At 32.6% G+C, this 18,515-nt stretch overlaps 1 long non-coding RNA gene and 1 pseudogene across 3 annotated transcripts in view; one reads left to right on the top strand and one right to left on the bottom strand.

The window, feature by feature from the left end:
- LOC128193058 (uncharacterized) overlaps positions 1 to 18,515 on the top strand; it is a 31,503-nt gene that overhangs the window by 7,341 nt on the left and 5,647 nt on the right. The window lies entirely within an intron of this gene.
- Positions 1,542 to 7,163, bottom strand: LOC128193057 (kelch-like protein 2; annotated as a pseudogene).

Below are 18,515 nucleotides of genomic sequence, written 5' to 3' on the forward strand. Positions count from 1 at the left end.
TTCAATTACGGAATAAGGAATCATTCTTTTAGTATTATGAGGTGATAATTTCGGTCGGGGCGTGGTCAAATCCAATACAGCCCGAAGGGCTTTATGATAGATTTGACCACGCTCCGACCGATATTATCACCTAATAATATTCAAAGAATGATTCCTTATTAGTTATATTCATATTATTTTCAATTTGTACATTTTAAAACAACATTATTTAAAAACCACAAATTTTTTTTATGTAGCACATGCTATGTATTACTACGCGGCACAGCCAATACTTTTTCTCGGTCATGCTATAACAAGACGCCCATTTTGTGTCACTCATGTTGAAAATGTAAATAAGTGAAACGAAAGAAAAATTGAATAGACGTTGAAAATAACAATAGTACTGCTCGAATAATTCTAAGCAGTTTTTACATGTTTTAAGAGTTAAAGGTGCCTTAAATGGTATTTTTGTCTAAATGTGCAGACAGTAGATTTGAGAAATCCGACAAAAGTATATAGCCAGTTATAGAAATCAAGAACTTTCCGCAGCTGATTCTCATTGTGAAATTGGTTTCTTCTGATATCGCTCACAGCAGGGTCTATCTGTGCGCGCGCGCGTGTGTGTTTGTATGTTAAATGTGTTCATGGGAATGTTGAATACGTACAAGTTTTCCATAAAAAAGTTAATTCTAAATAAAATTTAATCATCATAATATTACAAATTAATCAATTGATATGCCTAGGCTTGATAATGATATTGTCCTTCATTTTATTGGCTAAAAATCAAGTTAATTAAAATCACTTAGACCCTTTTCCCTAGTTCCACATTTATCATATTATATGTAATTACATGTACATTTTTCACATTCAAATTCCAGAATCTCATTCTAAAATAAACTTCAATTGAAACATTTAGTTTCTTTCCCAGCAGTAGACCAACTTTTGCAATGTTTTTGAAAGGAACTGAATTAATTATTGAAGTATCTTGAAGAGTATTCATGTACATTTAATTGAAAGATATACCAAGATATTGTTGAACATTTGGTTCCTGATTGAAATCAATGTTCCTGTGCTTGGAAGCCTCCAGATTCAGAGGATCTTGTTGATTTTTGGAAAGCAAGGTTTTAATAAAATGCTTTGAAATCACTGCATGTTGATACTTTTATTTCATTAAAATTATTTGAGATAAATTTTTTAAATAGTATAATTCAAAAATGTTATTAGATCAATTTTCTTGAAAAACAGAAACAAAACAATCACAATTTGAATATTTTTGAAAAGTAAGGTATATTGACTTATAAGAGTACAAGTATTGGCCATTTTGCCAAAGCTATTAATTAAGCCCCCACAATGCAGGCTCTATTTCAAGGCCTGGAATTTTCATACTCATTACATGCAAACTTATAAAATAAATTCAAAGTAAAATTAAAAAAAAACTGATTACCAACAGTTGCATACAATTTAATTACTCTTGCCCCTTTTTACATAAATGTTTCTAAAATATCCACTTCAAAAAAATTACATTGACAATTAAGATTTAAATTTGATCAAATTAGATTTTAAAATTGTCCTTGAAAAACAACTTTAGAAAAGATTTCAGTTTGATGGATGGGCCTCAGTATTTTCTTAACCACCTGAAAACAAAAAGATATGAAAAGATTACACTGTAATCATATTGTACATTTATGAATTACAAAAACTGTTTAGTATAACTAATTCAGTGAATGAGAAATCGGATTTGATCACAATTAAACCTTAAAATAAATACAAAAGGAAAGAAAAATATGAAAAAGTTCTCACATTACTTACATCATTTACTAAAATTCATTGACAAGGCTGACAAGTCTTACCAGACAAGAAAAGCTATGATGACCTAGCTTTAATATGACTTCTTTACTTACTTATTGGTTTCCATGTTGTAGAACAATTTAACTTTGTTCTCATAGTAAAAACTGGAGGGCTGCCCATGATTCATTTGACTGTATCCCCCTTGAAGACAAACAATGCCCCCCTCAGCCGAGGTAGAGGCAGCAGCCCTGGGGTCAGGGAGTGCCTTCACATAGAACCAACAATTGGTTCTAGGATTATAACACTCCACCGATGAAAGCAAGCTGAATTGATGAAAAATATATGAAAATAATTCTATAAGTTATCACCCAAACTTCTTTTGATTAATTTTAATCAATATTTCTCTTATTGTCCTGAAAATTGTGAAGACATACTGGTACATACCGATTGCCTTCACCTATTCCACCAATAGCAAATATATAGCCATCTACTTTACAAACGGAATGCTCCATCCTTGCAACATTCAATGGAGCCACTGGTCTCCACTCTTTGGTCTCATATGAGTACACCAATACTTTATTGGTGGGGGAGGGACACTCTGAATCTTTGTACCTGGCTCCACCTACAAAAATTGCATAATCAGATCATCTTGCATTGATTTTAACATGATTTGATTTGACAAATATATATTAAAATTTTCTTCAAAATGAAAATTAATTTGGTCAGTTGCAGTTTTTGCTGATTTTGTGACATGCTTTGCCCCAAACCCTGTCAAAGTCCTCTGGAAATTCGACCACCTTGATCTATCTAATACTACAATATTGATAGACCTCTAACACTGACTTTTTTTCCTTTAATAAGACAGTTAGTTTCCATTTTAAAGTTTAAAAGATATGGTCAAGATTAAAAAAAAAGGTAAGACACAGTAAAGAAAGAAAATATGTCCTTCAATTTATAATCTTGGTGACATGAAAAACTAAAAGCATTACATAAGCCTAAGTCAAGCTTCATTATCTAATATTTTGAGCTGATGATCAAAGAGAAGGATATTCACAGAGTAGAGACGTTTTAAAAAGAAACACTGGAGAGAACTTCCAATTTACTTCCAGATATCCATGGTACATGTATTAAGAGTTACTGGCATTCTATATAATGAGGTAGAACTGTATCTACTTACCGACCATGTACCACTGGTCTCCTCCCCATACCATCTCTGTACAAGAATCTCTACCACCATCAGAGAGGGACATGTCCTGCATTTGATCTCTTTTACTCCTTTTCTTCTTTACATGTTTGTCATTGCTTTTTCCCTCCATTTTGGAAACATCTTTTTGCTTTGGTTTCCTTCCCATCATGCAATCCATGCTTTGTAGTCCAGTTGGGTTAGGATGATTGTTAAAGCCACTGTCTGACTTTCCAGAAAGCCATGCCAGGACTTTAATGTCGTTCTCTTTTTCTTTGTCGTTCATCATAGACCCTAGGTATATATGAAATTTACGATAATATAATAAGCAGTTTTATTAAGCAAGTTCAATTATTACAAAATAATAAACTCTGGTCATCATATGTACATAATTATGAAGCAATTAAGTCCTAGCTCTGTTTACCTGAATATCTAACTGCATGATAATGTTTCACCATCAATTTCTAAATAGATAATGAAATTCTTTGTAAAGAAGTTTTCTATACTCTGTCCCTGGGACAGACCATAATAATAACATCTTCTAAATGAATTTCAAATTTAAACATTTGAAGTGTCTATAAATTAGGAGCATTCATGCACTTTGTTAAGGTTTGCAGTTTAAACCTTGATCAACTTAAATTTGAAAGTATCCAACTATCCATGCCCTTTTGCCAACTACATCAAGTGAATAAAGGTGACATAAAGATGAAATGATTAAAAAGTGGATATGTACAAATACGATGGCTATCTTACCTACCTAATATAAATAGTACGTTAATTATTACCAAGGTAAACATGTACAGTAAAACTTGCTAACAAGGAACTTGGATAATGGAATAATAGGTTTAGTTGGGATCTATGAATGAAATCATAATATTTCATCCATCATTTATTAACTTTCTTCTACGATATAAATAATCATACTCATTAAGAAATAAAATCCCTTTATCCCAAGAGGTGCATGTAGATGAATTTTACTGAATTAAATGATAACTACTGAAAGTCACACAATGCTACGTGTACTTGTACACGTCAATTTTTATAATGATGAGCCTGGAAATATATACTTTTTACGGTTTTATCCTCCTTTTTATATCATTTTTACATCAATTATTTTTTTACTTTTTGATGGTATGTTGACAATAAAATATTACATTTTGATTCCTTGTATTGCTTGATACAAGGTGCAGAAAATGTGGACGAGCTTTGACTTGGGAACAGGCATGGCGATTAAAATCCTCGATAGCATCTTCAGTCATTAGAATAATGTCATAAGTGACATTGGGTTCCTTGAACTCAGAGCTACAGTGTGTCTATAGGGGCAACAGAAAGAAGAAAGACAGAAAAGGAATAGGTCAGAAGAACAGAAATAAAGATTAGAATGGAATGTAACATTCAAATGTTGAAAGAGCTTATGTTTACAATGCACATTGACATGTTTTTGAATGTAAAATTGAAACATAGAAAGAAAATGATATATATCAAATATATTTATGATTTTAAGCCATCTCACAAAGAAGTTTTTGTTCTCACCAATAGTCAAATAACAAATAAGAATGTAGGTATATCTAATAAAATTCTGGGCATCATATTAATTCTCATGCATGAACAGAAAACTGAATTTTTCTTCTTAAGTTTATGAATATTGCGAAACAAGAAAGGGCAAACAAATGAATTTCAAGGTGATTTATAATCAATACAGTCATTCCATTGATTCATTCCAGTGTTGAGTTGAGTTTTTAACATACATATATACTGTACTTACCTTTGATGATACTTTATTTACAAACTGATGATCAATCTATCTAAGCATGATTTGTACATATCACATTTTGCAAATCTGATAATGCTTCCAATTCAGTTGTTTATCATTTAAAGAAACATCATCTTTTATTGTGGAAGTAAAATTATTAAATATTTAATACTTGCTTGTATGATACTATATAAAAGAAACTTAAATAAAAAAACTTAAATTATCTTAAAAGGAAAAACAATTTGGTACACTGTACTAAGGCTGTAAAGAAACATGACTATTCATGTACCTTTAGATATTGCTCGACACTCCCTCCACTGTTGGCAAGGCTCCTAGGTTTTTGAATCTCCAGATTCAGAGGGTCTTGCTGATTGAGGCGGATGGAGGTTTGAACCCTACACCAAGGTATAAAAGATGCATTGAATTCACATATTCTTTATAACACCGTCATTTTTTTTCACAATAAAATAGAGTAGATCCTTTAATATGCATGTTTTACATAACAGACTGGTAATATACATGTATATGACTTATTTAACTTATGTTTATGATTATGTATATTGTTTAATTTTAAGCGATAAACCTATGATTTATCTTTTTCATATATAAAAAGTAAGGTAATATTGAAGAGTACATGTACTAACCAGTTAGCCATAGTGATCAAGCCAACACAATAGGGGCTCTTCTTAAGGGCTGAACATTTTACGAAGCATTCCATCAATTGCTGGCTTGACAGGTGCGAGAACCTGACCGTATCCATTAATTTCTCCAGATTCTTCATTCGATCTCCAGGATGGTGAAGCCAACTTAATGCGCTCTCAAATATGTCCATCTCTGAACTCACATTGAGCCTATCATTGGACAAAATCATGCAGACTGTGTCCACATCCAAGCCGTAGAAAGGGGAACTGTTCCTAATCTCCATAAAATTTTTGGCTATGCCATCCATCAGAATGTCACAAAGTTGAACATCTTTACGACTCCTCATCTTTTGCAATAGTTTCAGCAAGTCTTGGTGACCAAGAGAGGAGATTTTCTGCAAACACATCTGTGTGATGTGCTGCACTTCGAACATCCGTGAGAGATCAAGTACCTCATGCAGACAATCAGGCTTCATGAGATTGAAATTGCCAGAATAAATGCAATTTATGAATGCCTTCAAAGAACCCTCTGAAACTCCAGTAACCTTAATTTGCCTAGGTCTGATGGGGGGCTGAGTAAAGTCCTTTCTGTTAAACAACTTCTCAAACAAAGGACTCTGGCTAGCAAGGACGACCTTATGCACCGGGTAAATAATGTTGCCCAGTTTGAATGAAATGTCACATATCTGTTCTCTGTTATAGATTTCATTCAAATATTGGCCGATATTGGCATAGTGTCTGGTGTTTGGAGCCTGTATATGGCCTGAGAGTGGTGCACTATCCCTTTCATTTTCAGCCTTGGGAGATGATTTTTTAAGTTTACTGGGGACCTCATCATCCGATACAGTTGATGACACTGAACTTGGTGAAGAAACTGAACTTGGTGGAGAAGGTGTCTGGTTTTGGTTTCTGTCCACTATAATTGTATAAATACATTCTTCAAATAAATGATACCTTCATAACAAAGTTTCAAAATGATATAAAAAAATGAGAATTATTAAAATGAAAATGAATCTTTTTTTTCTGAATATCTTATGATCTAAATGTCAATCCTTTAATAGCCCAACCCCACTAACTTTCAATAAATTTAATTAATCTCCTGAACTCAGTGTTTGAAGTTGTTTCTATTTAATCAAAGCTGCATTAACAGCTTAATAGTTGACTATTTTAATCTAATAGAAAATAAATTTCCTTTAATAATTGTATTTCTAGTAACAAAAAGAAAAAAAAAAAGTTTGATAAAAATATTTTGGGTTGAAGCTTACAAACTTTTTGTCATTTGTTCAGAGAAGGCAAGCGAACTTTTTTTATGGAGAGCTAAGTAAATGCTAACAGGATCCAATAAATATATACAAAGTAAAATGCAAATACCCCTACCTTTCTGCTGAATATTTCTAAATTTCATAGAGTCCAAGACCACAGACTCAGAGGAGGAAGTTGTAGATGTAGAAACTCTAGACGTTGAAGCCCCCAAGGCAGCTTTTTCAGCCTTAAATAAAATGAATATATTTCAAACAATAAAAAATATATTAATAACAAATGTAAACAAGAACATTACTTTTATATTAAGCGAAAACTTACTTTCATCCTCTCTTGCCGCTTCCTCTCAAGCCAGCAGGCCTGAGGGTCGGCATCCTCTTTGCTCATGAAGCTGTACCAAACGTCCCGATTTACTACAATCGGTTCACGCTTGGGCAGGACTTCACTTGTCACAATCATAGTGTCCTTCATCTTTGGACACGATGACTTTCAAGATATCCAATACGGCCTTTCTAAATTTCTGAGGTTAATTAAGAATAAAAATAAATCACAGTTGATAGACTGTTCCAATTGAACGATGTATATAACCACACACGAGTACCCAACACTTCCGACGAATCGATAGGCGATGGCAAAGATTGATAGTATTCACAAACTATCAATCTTTGGGAGTCACGAAAACGCAGCTTCTCTTTAGCAATACTATTACGTAACTAAGGAAGTCTAAACATGCCCGCGCATTTAACTTGAAATGACAGGAAGTAGCATAATATCTAGTCTTTTCGTTGGACAAGATATTTCCGGATTTTTTATAACAGGTATATGAAAAGTCGATCAATGCATGTAGAATGTAGATTTTTATTTAAGACCTAAAAATGCAAGACAAGCATTTCACTTAATCGGAAAAACGCAAATATACTTAGTTACATATAAGATATATCTTCAAAGATACGATACACGTATATTTATACATGATGATTGAATAACATGTTTTAATAAGAATATTATATAAACTGTCTTGAAATTTTGTGGATCGTTAAGATATGCCACCGTTGAGTATCCAATCTAATTAAAATTAGATGTGCTGAATCCGCGCTACACAGCCCACAGGTTCTTGAGAACGGGACCCCCTCCCCCCCCCCCCCCTCTATATTTACACCCCCCCCCCCTATATATAGTATATGAAACTAATTTATAATTAGGGCTTCCTGATATATTTTTTCGTGATTTATTTCTCATAGCATACGTTGATGTACACTACACTAATATAACTCCCAATTATAGTGAAATAAGCCATGTGAAAAAAAAAATTACTGTATATTAATACATGTACACCACTAATAGTAAAAAAAGAGCGTCTCTTTTTATATACCAGTGGTGTATATTGTAATACATATTTTCATACATTTAGTATGCATCAACAATTTTTAAATTCTAGTATTTTTTAAGAAATAAGTCATGAAAAATATCTCGGGAAAGGGGGGGGGGGGTGAATTAGGGGGTGGGGTGGTCCCATGTGATACAGCTTACCGCTCAAATGTTTGAGAAACGGTAGTGGATTCAGAACACTTACTTTTTTTGCGTTTTACATCTATAGGTGTGTCCATGAATGAAATATAATGAAAATTGGTGACTATGCAGGAACAAACTTGAATCTACACTATCTGAGGATGCTTCCACACAAGTTTCAGCTTTTCTGTCATATTAGTTTTAAAAAGTAAATTTTAAAAGTTTAACTCTATATACTCCTCTGTAAAACTTTGACCCCAATTATGGCCTTACCTTACCCCCAGGGATTATGAGTTGAACAAACATGAATCTACACGATCTGAGGATGCTTCCACACAAGTTTCAGCTTTTCTGGCCTAATGGCTTTTGAAAAGAAGATTTTTAACAAGAGGCCTACGGGCCACATCGCTCACCTGAGCAACAAAAGGCATGATAAAATCAGCTTCATGGAGTCATAATACAAAATATCTGGTCAATGTGGTATACTACATGTAGATCCTGTACGAAAAAATCTGTTTCCCCCTGGATATTCTTATAATTATACATCTAATTAAGTCCATTTTCTAACAGGATGATTTTATAGTTATATCAAATTCAGCATCACGGTTCTAAAAAAGGCCCTTAACAATTGTTAACATATACAGGGTATAGACCTACATCAAACTCGGAACCTCTTGTGAGGCCCAATAGTTTTCCAAGGGCCAAAGTTTAAACAATTTTTAAGAATCAGCAATATATAAAAATGCTTGCATATAAGTAAAAGCATATATAATAACATTTCACTTTTTGTGAAATATTAAAATGATTTCCTTTGTACAATTGAATCTCCAATGTGGCCCACACTACTCCTTAAGATTTTGATTTGAACAAATTTGAATCTACACTAATAGTTTCTGAAGTTGCTTTCACTAAAGTTACAGCTTTTTTAGGCAAATGTTTTTTTAAGGAAAAGATTTAAAGATATTTTTCTATATATTCCTATGTAAAATTTGTCCCCCCCCCCCCTCCTTGTGACCCCCTCCCCCCTCCGGAATCATGATTTGAATAAAATTGACATCTCACTACATAATGATGCTTCCAAACAAGTTTCAGCTTTCCTGGCCTAGTGGTTTTGAGAAGAAGATTTTTAAGATTAACTCTTTATATTTATATGTAAAAAGTCTACCCCCATTGTGGCCCCACTGAACAACTGATGTTCATGATTTTCCCAACTTTGAATTTTCACTCCTGAGAATGCTTCCATACAAGTTTCAGCTTTCCTGGCATAATGGTTTCTAAGAAGAAGATTATTGAAGATTTACTCTATATATTTCTAAGTAAAATTTTGTCCCCCCATTGTGGCTCCACCCTACCCCCCAGGGTCAGGATTTTCACAACTTTGAATTTACACTTCCTGGTGACGCTTTCATAAAAGTTTCAGCTTTCCTGGCCTAATGGTTTTGAGAAGAAGATTTTTAAAGATTTTCTTTATATACTAGTATTCAAATGTGAAAATTGAACCCCCCATTGTGGCCTCACCCTACCACCGGGGTTCATGATTTTCACAAGTTTGAATCTACACTACCTGAGGATGCTTCCACACATGTTTCAGCTTTTCTGACCGGTTTATTCCCACTTAGCCAACATTCTGAAATTCTCAATTCCCACTTGGCCAACATTTTGATTTTCACACCTGAGTGATCAGGACGCTATAGTCTGTTTTCACATGTAAATGTATTTGTTATCAATTACCTGAGAATAGTTTGATGGGAAAAAAAATGATTGCATTTTAAAAAGATAAACTACAATGCATAAATTTATTTCGAGAATAATCGGCAATATATGTATTTTTAATATTTATTGAAACATAAGTCTTATTTAAATGTTTATTCAAAGAGCATTAATTTCGCCTATAATCAGAATAAATAAATAAAAATAACCATAGAATATTTGTAAAAAAAAAAATGACAATCATCAATTTTCTGCAAGATAATTGCATATTTTTTTTAAAACTTTTATATGTATAAACTAATAGCGGTACATGCATTATCAAAACATTAAAATAAATGATTATAAAATGTTTTAATTGGAGGTATAATTACATAAATGAGATTGATCAGCAGTTTTTAAGAATATAGACTAGATAGAAAAGCATAATTATGGTCATTAGTTTACAAAATCAAAAGCCTGAAAATTATGAGATCTTAATTGTTTAATGGACTGTTACATGTAGTTTAAAGATATTAAGAAAATCATATCAAATCAAAATGGCCAATCTTCAGGTGCAAGTCAACTTTTTAGAGAACGTCAGAGGAGGATTCTATCTTCTTCATGCTGGATTTAAGTATTCCGTGAGGACAAGACGCAACAACCGAACATATTGGAGATGTGTAGACCGACAATGCCCTGCTACTGTTGTTACTTTGGACAACATCCTTGTGTCTTTCGGACGGCCCCATAACCATGAAGGAGACTCAATTGCCTTAGCTGCAGACTCCTTCGTCAGTAAGGTGAAGAAGAGATGCAGAGATGAAGCGGCGCCCATACCCTCGCTGTACGATGAAGAACTTGGAGCACTGCGGAATGCTGACTGTGATGACAGCGTGGAGGAAATGATCAGGCAGATTCCCAATCCCACATTTCAATCTTGCAAGTCTATTCTGTACCGGAGCCGAGGGAAGATGATGCCAAAACTGCCAACAACCTCCAAAACCATTGGACACAGTCCCTTGCTCACGAGAGATTCCTGTTGTGTGACGACAGAGATGAAGCTGGAAACCGAATTCTTTTGTTCGCCACTGATGCCAATCTTCAGAGACTGTGTGCATCCTCGACTGTGTATAGTGATGGGACCTTTTATTCCTGTACATCTCTATTAACAACAAATGCAGTTGAGGGATGGCACAACAAGTTCAACAGAATGTGTAGACGGGCCCACCCAAACATCTTTGTGTTTCTAGAATTACTTCAAAAGGAACAGGCTGCATATGAGGCAAAGCTCGTCCAGATTACATATAGTGTATTGTTTATTAGTCAACAGCTGTACAGCTCATAGACATATACAATTAATATACACATGTTATAATACATATACTGGTCACTTGAAAAAGGCAAGTTTATACATGAAGTTTTCTGATTACAAAAGCATTCTTAATATATTTACCTAAATTGCACAAATCCTTTACATTTTGTGTTGACAATAATAGAATTAATTTAAAGACAGAGGGTTTAATATAATAAAACTTCTTAAGGAATTTTTCTCTTAAGTTACAGTAATAGGGGCATTTCAATATATGATATTCATCTTCTATATCTAAAGTACATAGAGGACATAAACGTCTTTGTAATGGAACATTGTTATATCTGCCAGTTTCGATGGTAAGACAATGGGATGATAATCTTAATTTACATATAAGTTTCTTATATTGTAAAGGAATTCTTTTTGTTAGATATGACTACAAGGTACAATGATCAACTAAATATCTATAGATTGTACATTTGGAAGAGGCATTTATGTCAGCTAGTAAAGACTGTTTAAAATTATCAAAAATACGTTGCTTGGCGATCGTTAAAATAATTTCTGGCTTTTCAAAAAATTGGTTTTCCCATAAGTTCATTAGCCCAGTACTTGTTAACATATTCTTGATCTCTGCAGCCCAGTTTTTACATTTGTTTTTAACTAAAGTTTCATTATACATATTAACATAACATGAATTCAAAATGCAATTTCTTGATGATAAAAGTTTCATCCAGTATCTTAAAATACGTATTTTTCTGATACATTGCAGAGGCATTCTGCCCAATTCACAATAAATAACTGCATTAGATGTGCCCCTTTTAACATTAAGTATGTTTTTACAATAATTAAGATGAATTTTTTCTATATCTGGGGCAGAATGAAAGCCCCAGACTTCACAACCGTAGTAAGCAATGCTTCCTACATAAGTGTCAAAAAGGGACAAAAGCGTAGTAAAATTAAGACTCATATTACAACATTTCCTTTTCAGTGCAAAAAAAGCCTTCATACATTGTAATGACAATTGTTTCTGCGTAACATGAAATTTGCCATTGTAATTCAACAAAAGTCCTAGATAACAAAAACTGTTCACTACTTCAATTTGTTCACACTTATAAAACCACACATCTTCTGTTCGCAAAATTCCCCCATTTCTAAAAACCATTATTTTTGTTTTGTTTACATTAACCGTTAACGACCATTACAGCAGGTGGAGTTGTCCGTCCCAAAAAAAGGAAGTATCGTCAGTTGGATTCCCGTCTTCATAGTCTCATGAACAGGCTGCGTCAAGGTGAAATGGACTTAATGGCTTACGCGGATGCTGCATCTCATCTCGTTCACTTCGAGTGAAATCTGAAAATGATTGTGTAATGTTGTAAATATTTCTTTGTGGGAACAATATTTATTTTATGTTGTCTATCCTAAGAATGTAATTTTCATCATACAGTTGATCTTATTAAATGTGAAAAGTGAAAATGTTGTGAATATTCTGTGCGGGAATAGCGTAGATTCTTAAATGTATTTATTCATCATCATACAATTGATCTTGTTAAATGTGAAGTATACGACATTAAAACATATAAAGCAATTTACTCAAGCGTTATTATGTTTTGTTATTTTCATATTGTGTTGATTGGAAATATTTGTAATATAACTATAGAAACTATATAAAATTGAAGGAAATAACATATATAGCTTATTTAAAGTCAACTAATATAAATTCTAAGTGATGAATAAATCTATAACTATAGGAACTACATAAAATTGAAGGAAATAACATATGACCCATATTTTTTTTTTTTTTTTTACGTATTTCAAGGCTTATTTAAAGTCAACTAATATAAATTTTGAGTCATAAATAAATTTAAAATTACATTTTCCTCTTATTTATTTAAATCAAATAAAGTACTGTGTCAAAGCTTAATTCATATCTGTTCTCCCGTATTCGAAAACAGACTATAGCTTACCTGTAATTAAATTCTTTTGTTCTCTTCCTGCACCCCATTCTCACTTAGCCAACACAGATCTACCTGTATTTTACCTGTATTTTTTCAAAATGTTGGCTAAGTGGGAATCTACACTACCTGAGGATGCTTCCACACATGTTTCAGCTTTTCTGACCAAATGGTTCTTGAGAAGAAGGTTTTTTAAAGATTTACTCTATATATATTAGGGATGTCAACGAGTACCCGGTTAATCGGGTACTCGATCTAACGTCCGAGTATCGAATACTAAAATTGGTACTCGGTTACTCGGATGTATATTTTTTAATATTTCTAAGTTTATTTAATAATGCATTAAAACATCGGTTTTAAAACTTAATGTAAAATGTCCATTGCACTTGTACATACAGTAATTAGGATTTCTTACGCCTCTAAATATGCTAAATGGCCGTTATCGCCGTGGCAGTGTTTATATGGTAATTATCGTGACCAAGCACCTGTTACCTAGCTTTTCTCACCTTTGGCTGTCTTCACTCTTCACCGTAAAGGTCATATATATGTGGTAGGGGACTTTAATGCCCGGTGTGGAACTTTGGATGATTTTATTTCTGATGACAAGCTTGAAAAGTCAGTAGAAAATAATTTACAGTCATTTGTAGACTATGACAATAATGTCAATGTATACTGTAGACATAATGCAGACAGAGGAGTTAACAACTTTGGTAAAAAGTTGATTAATTTGTGTAGAACTACAGGATTGAAAATTGTTAATGGAAGAAATGAAAATGACTATAATGGTAATATCACTTTTTATAACGCCAATGGAACTAGTACGATAGATTATTTACTTACAGATGTGTACAATTTTGACAATATTGCTTATTTTTCAACAGGTATTTTTAACTGCTTCTCCGATCATGCACCTGTTTCTTTTTGTATTAAAACTAACTACATAGATGGGGGATCAAAAGCCTTGTGCTGTGCAAACACTTCACAAGGGAACGGGAGTATAAATCAATGTACTTCAGTTAGATGGAAAGAAGGTGCTGATTTAGAAGCTACGTGGTCAATAAGTGAACACTATGATTTATTTTTGTCATATGTAGAAAACCAGTTATATACACAAGAAGATGTTGACAATTGTGTAGCGAATTTAAGTAAGACACTCTGTAAAATAATGAAGCCCTATTGTATTATCACTGGTGGACTGGCAAATACAGTTACAGATGCAGAACGTTGTATTATTAAAAAACCTGGTTTAATGATATTTGTAAATCAAAATACCGTGATTATAGAGGTGCACTGCATAATTTTAATGTATGCAAGTCGGATGTAAATAGAATTGTACTTTGTGCAAAGAAAAAGGTTTATAGAAAAACAGTCCAGTAGTTTAAGCATAACTACGAACGATATCAGGGAGACAGAATGGAATACCTAAGAAAATGTAATCAAAAGCAGTTTTTTCGTTTATTTAAGAATAATAAAAAAATCAGTTGTGATGTAAGTGCCAAAGAGTTTTTTGAGCATTTTAAGAACCTTTTTGAAAATGTAAAAACTACTACTTATGACAACACTAGTGATGATTATGAAATATTACCATGTTATGAAGAGTTAGATGTGTGTATTTCAGAATTAGAGGTTGAGAAAGCTATTTTGAAACTGAAAAGTAACAAGAGTAATGCTGAAGATGGTGTAATTAATGAATTTTTTTCGAAATGTAAAGAGGTTATGATACCTATTTTGTGTAGACTTTTTAATAATATATTCGACTCTGGTTTTTACCCAGACAATTGGTCAAAAGGTTGTATTGTACCAATTTTTAAAAAAGGTGAAATGCAAGATTTAAACAATTATAGAGGTATCACATTAGTTAGTTGCTTGGCAAAACTATTTACAAGTATTATGAATACTAGATTGTTAGAATGGGACCAGAGATATAATATCATTACTGATGCTCAGTTTGGTTTTAAACCAGGGGTAGGTACAATTGATGCCATATTTGTACTACAGAATCTCATAAGTAGAACTTTAAAAAACCAAAAAAGATTGTACTGTTGTTTTGTGGATTATACAAAGGCCTTTGACTTAACTGATAGATCAAAACTATGGTATAAATTGCAAATGGAGGGTTTTGGAGGAAAATTGTTACGTATTATTAAGTCTCTATATAAAAATGTAAGAGCATGTGTTAAACATAAAGGTACATTTACAGAAACATTTAGAATCTCAGCTGGAGTTCTACAAGGTGAAATATTGTCTCCATTATTATTTTCAATGTACCTTAATGATTTTGAAAGATATTTTATAAATAGTAATTGTACATCAATTGAATTACAAATGATTAATATGTTTTTAATTATGTATGCTGATGATACTGTCCTTTTGGCAGAATCGCCCGAGGGTTTACAGGATATGCTGAACACATTGCACAGATATACTGATGAATGGAACTTATCTGTTAATGTACAAAAAACCAAAATTGTAATTTTTAGAAACGGAAAATGTGTTAAAGATAATGAAAAATGGGAATACAATAGCAAATACGTAGAAGTAGTGAATCAATTTAACTATCTTGGTATGTTGTTTAACTACAATGGTAAATTTTTATCTACACAAAAGCACTGTGCAGCACAGGGAAATAAAGCAATGTTCAGCATATCTAGTAAAATGAAAGATTTGAATTTTAATGTTGAAACTCAATTGAATGTTTTTGATACTTATGTAAAAAGTGTACTTAGTTATGGTGCTGAAATTTGGGGATTCCATAAAGGTCAAGATGTAGAAAAAGTCCATATAAATTTTTGTAAGAAGGTTTTGGGTGTCAGAAAAAATACTTGCAACAGTGTAGTTTATTATGAAGTAGGTAGATTTCCATTAGAGATTTTCAGGAAACAAAAATTTTTTAAATACTGGTTTAAATTAAGAAACAGTAAAAACTGTATTTTAAAAGCATGCTACGAAGACATGGTGAAAAATAATAACATATGGATTTCAAATATTAGGAAAGAATTGTCCATCTTAGGCTTGGCCGATTTATATCAAAGTACTATGAAAGAGACTGTTATTTTAGATATTATATTTAATAGAATGTGTGATGTCTTTAAACAAAAAGTTGTTAACGATATAAGCAATGCATCAAAATGTATATTATATAAACATGTTGTTGATCATTTTTGTTTACAAGTTTACCTAAAGAAACCAATTCATGTAAAATATCGTAAATTAATTACACGCTTACGGTTGTCCTCACATGACTTAAAGATTGAAACAGGGAGGTATGATAATTTAACACGTGATTGTCGAAAATGTGAATCTTGCAACTTAAATGTAATTGAAGATGAGTTCCATTTTTTACTTATTTGTCCATCACTTTGTAGTTTAAGAGATAAGTATATTAAAAAATACTACTCCCGAAAACCAAGTGTCTATAATGTTATACAGTTATTATCTACCTCTAATACTAAAGAACTGTGTAATTTAGGTAAATATTTATATTATGCAAACAAGCAACGAACTCTCCATGTGAATTATCCAAATTGATTATGTACACTTTGTTTTTCTTACTGTTTATTTAATATGTATATGTTCATATGTATAACCTATGAGACATTTGTCTCTTGGAATAAAGAACTTGAACTTGAACTTGAACCCTTATTTTTGGCTTACTTTAATGATTTGTTTTCACTGAACATCGTTGATATAGTCTATTATAAAATTAGATAGCACACAGTAGAGAAATTGAACAGACCTAAAACGCCGCCACCGACTGCAAAGGTCTGGAAATACGAAGTGCTCATAATTATTACAACAGAAACACACTTACGGGGAAACCTCCCATTAGATCATGTGGTTTTATTTCTACAAAAGTGACCAAGGTTTTACAGTTATCAAATGTACTTGTTCATATTTATTTACACTTTTACCGAGTACCCGGGTACTCGATCGGCATGAACAAGCATGAATTCATTTCGTATGACGTTTCGTATCCTTACTCGATTGATGAATAAACTTAACTGAAAAATGTTGTCACATATGTTAAAGAGCTATAATTCTTTATGTATTGGCAGGCATGTCGCTTTATTGTACCAAGGCCCACCCATTATTTTCATCTTTATTAAAAAACAACAAATGTCTACAAAGATGATTTGCCGTTGCAAAATTTTTTTAAGAACACCGATAATGCGTTTATCCTCATAATAATAATGTGTCAAGACTATGGACACTGTTTAAAAGACGTAGTTTTTATTTACTTGTGTTCGAAAAACTATCAAAAATTTGTGTAGATTTTATGCAATTCATGGTTGAAGAAGGGGTACCAGAAAGTAATTACAGCATATCATCCTTTTAGCAAGACATTTCTATTGATCAACCAAAATTTCAGCGTCAATCGTAAAATTATAAGAAAGATACATAGCTTGGTTTGAGTCATGTTTTTGTTCACATGAGTTTATTACATTCAACTTTAGATTTTTAAACTTGGTATTTCCTATTCAGCATAGCTAAAGCATGACCTCAGCTTTGTGTACAAACATACAGTAGCACTGTGTGCAAAGCTCTGTATCTTGCTGATAACTCGAAGCTTGACTCAGGTTAGTAAATAGAAATTTGTAAACAACTAAAATAAGAGAAAAATGCACTTAAACAAAGAAAAAACACAATTTAATTTTCATTATATGTATACTTATATATTTCTAGCAGCGAGAATAATCTCCGTTTAGACTGAAATTGCTGAGCATCTTAATAAAACGTGTTGCATTAATCAACCATTACATAGAGATCGTACCGAATTACATGTACCAACATAATACATTGTATTCTATAATTATTATGTTGTTAGTGCATCAGATTTTGCGCAGGTACATGTAAGCAATCAGCTGTCTGATTAACCGGTCTACACGTAATCAAAGTACTGAAGTACTGAAAGCCGGGCTCTTTTGGTGTGTCTTTATGCATATTGTGTAGTAAAGACTGAAAATCTCTCTCTCTCTCATGCTTTTAATGTCGGCAAAGCATTAGAGAGCGACCAAATTTTGTAAGCGGCTATAAACAAAAATATGTCTGTCTAGTAGAAGTTAAAAAGTTTAACAGTTGCTGCCTGAATTTTGAAACAAGCATTATATATTCAATCCCCATTTCTTCATCGCGCAGCAAAGTAGTTCATGGAAATTCATGCGCATTGTATGTGTCCAAAATGCATAGTAATGTTTTAAAAACACGTTATTAATAAGAAAACTAAAAAAGATAGACAATTCATTCGAAATTTAAAAAAAAGAAACAAAATGCCAACACTTTTGACAAAACGTGGCTCTTTGGGTAACTATTTGGTATAGCGGAAGCTTTACCTTGACGCTGTTTGGTTTTTTGTTTACTTGTGCTATTTATAGTAACATTGGCGATTTGCCTGCCTATAGCCAGGACTCTGCTTTCAGCAGAGCCCGGCTAAAAATGTTAAATTCGAAAATAA

This window comes from Crassostrea angulata, chromosome 7 (genome assembly GCF_025612915.1).
Source record: "Crassostrea angulata isolate pt1a10 chromosome 7, ASM2561291v2, whole genome shotgun sequence".
NCBI lineage: Eukaryota > Metazoa > Mollusca > Bivalvia > Ostreida > Ostreidae > Magallana > Magallana angulata.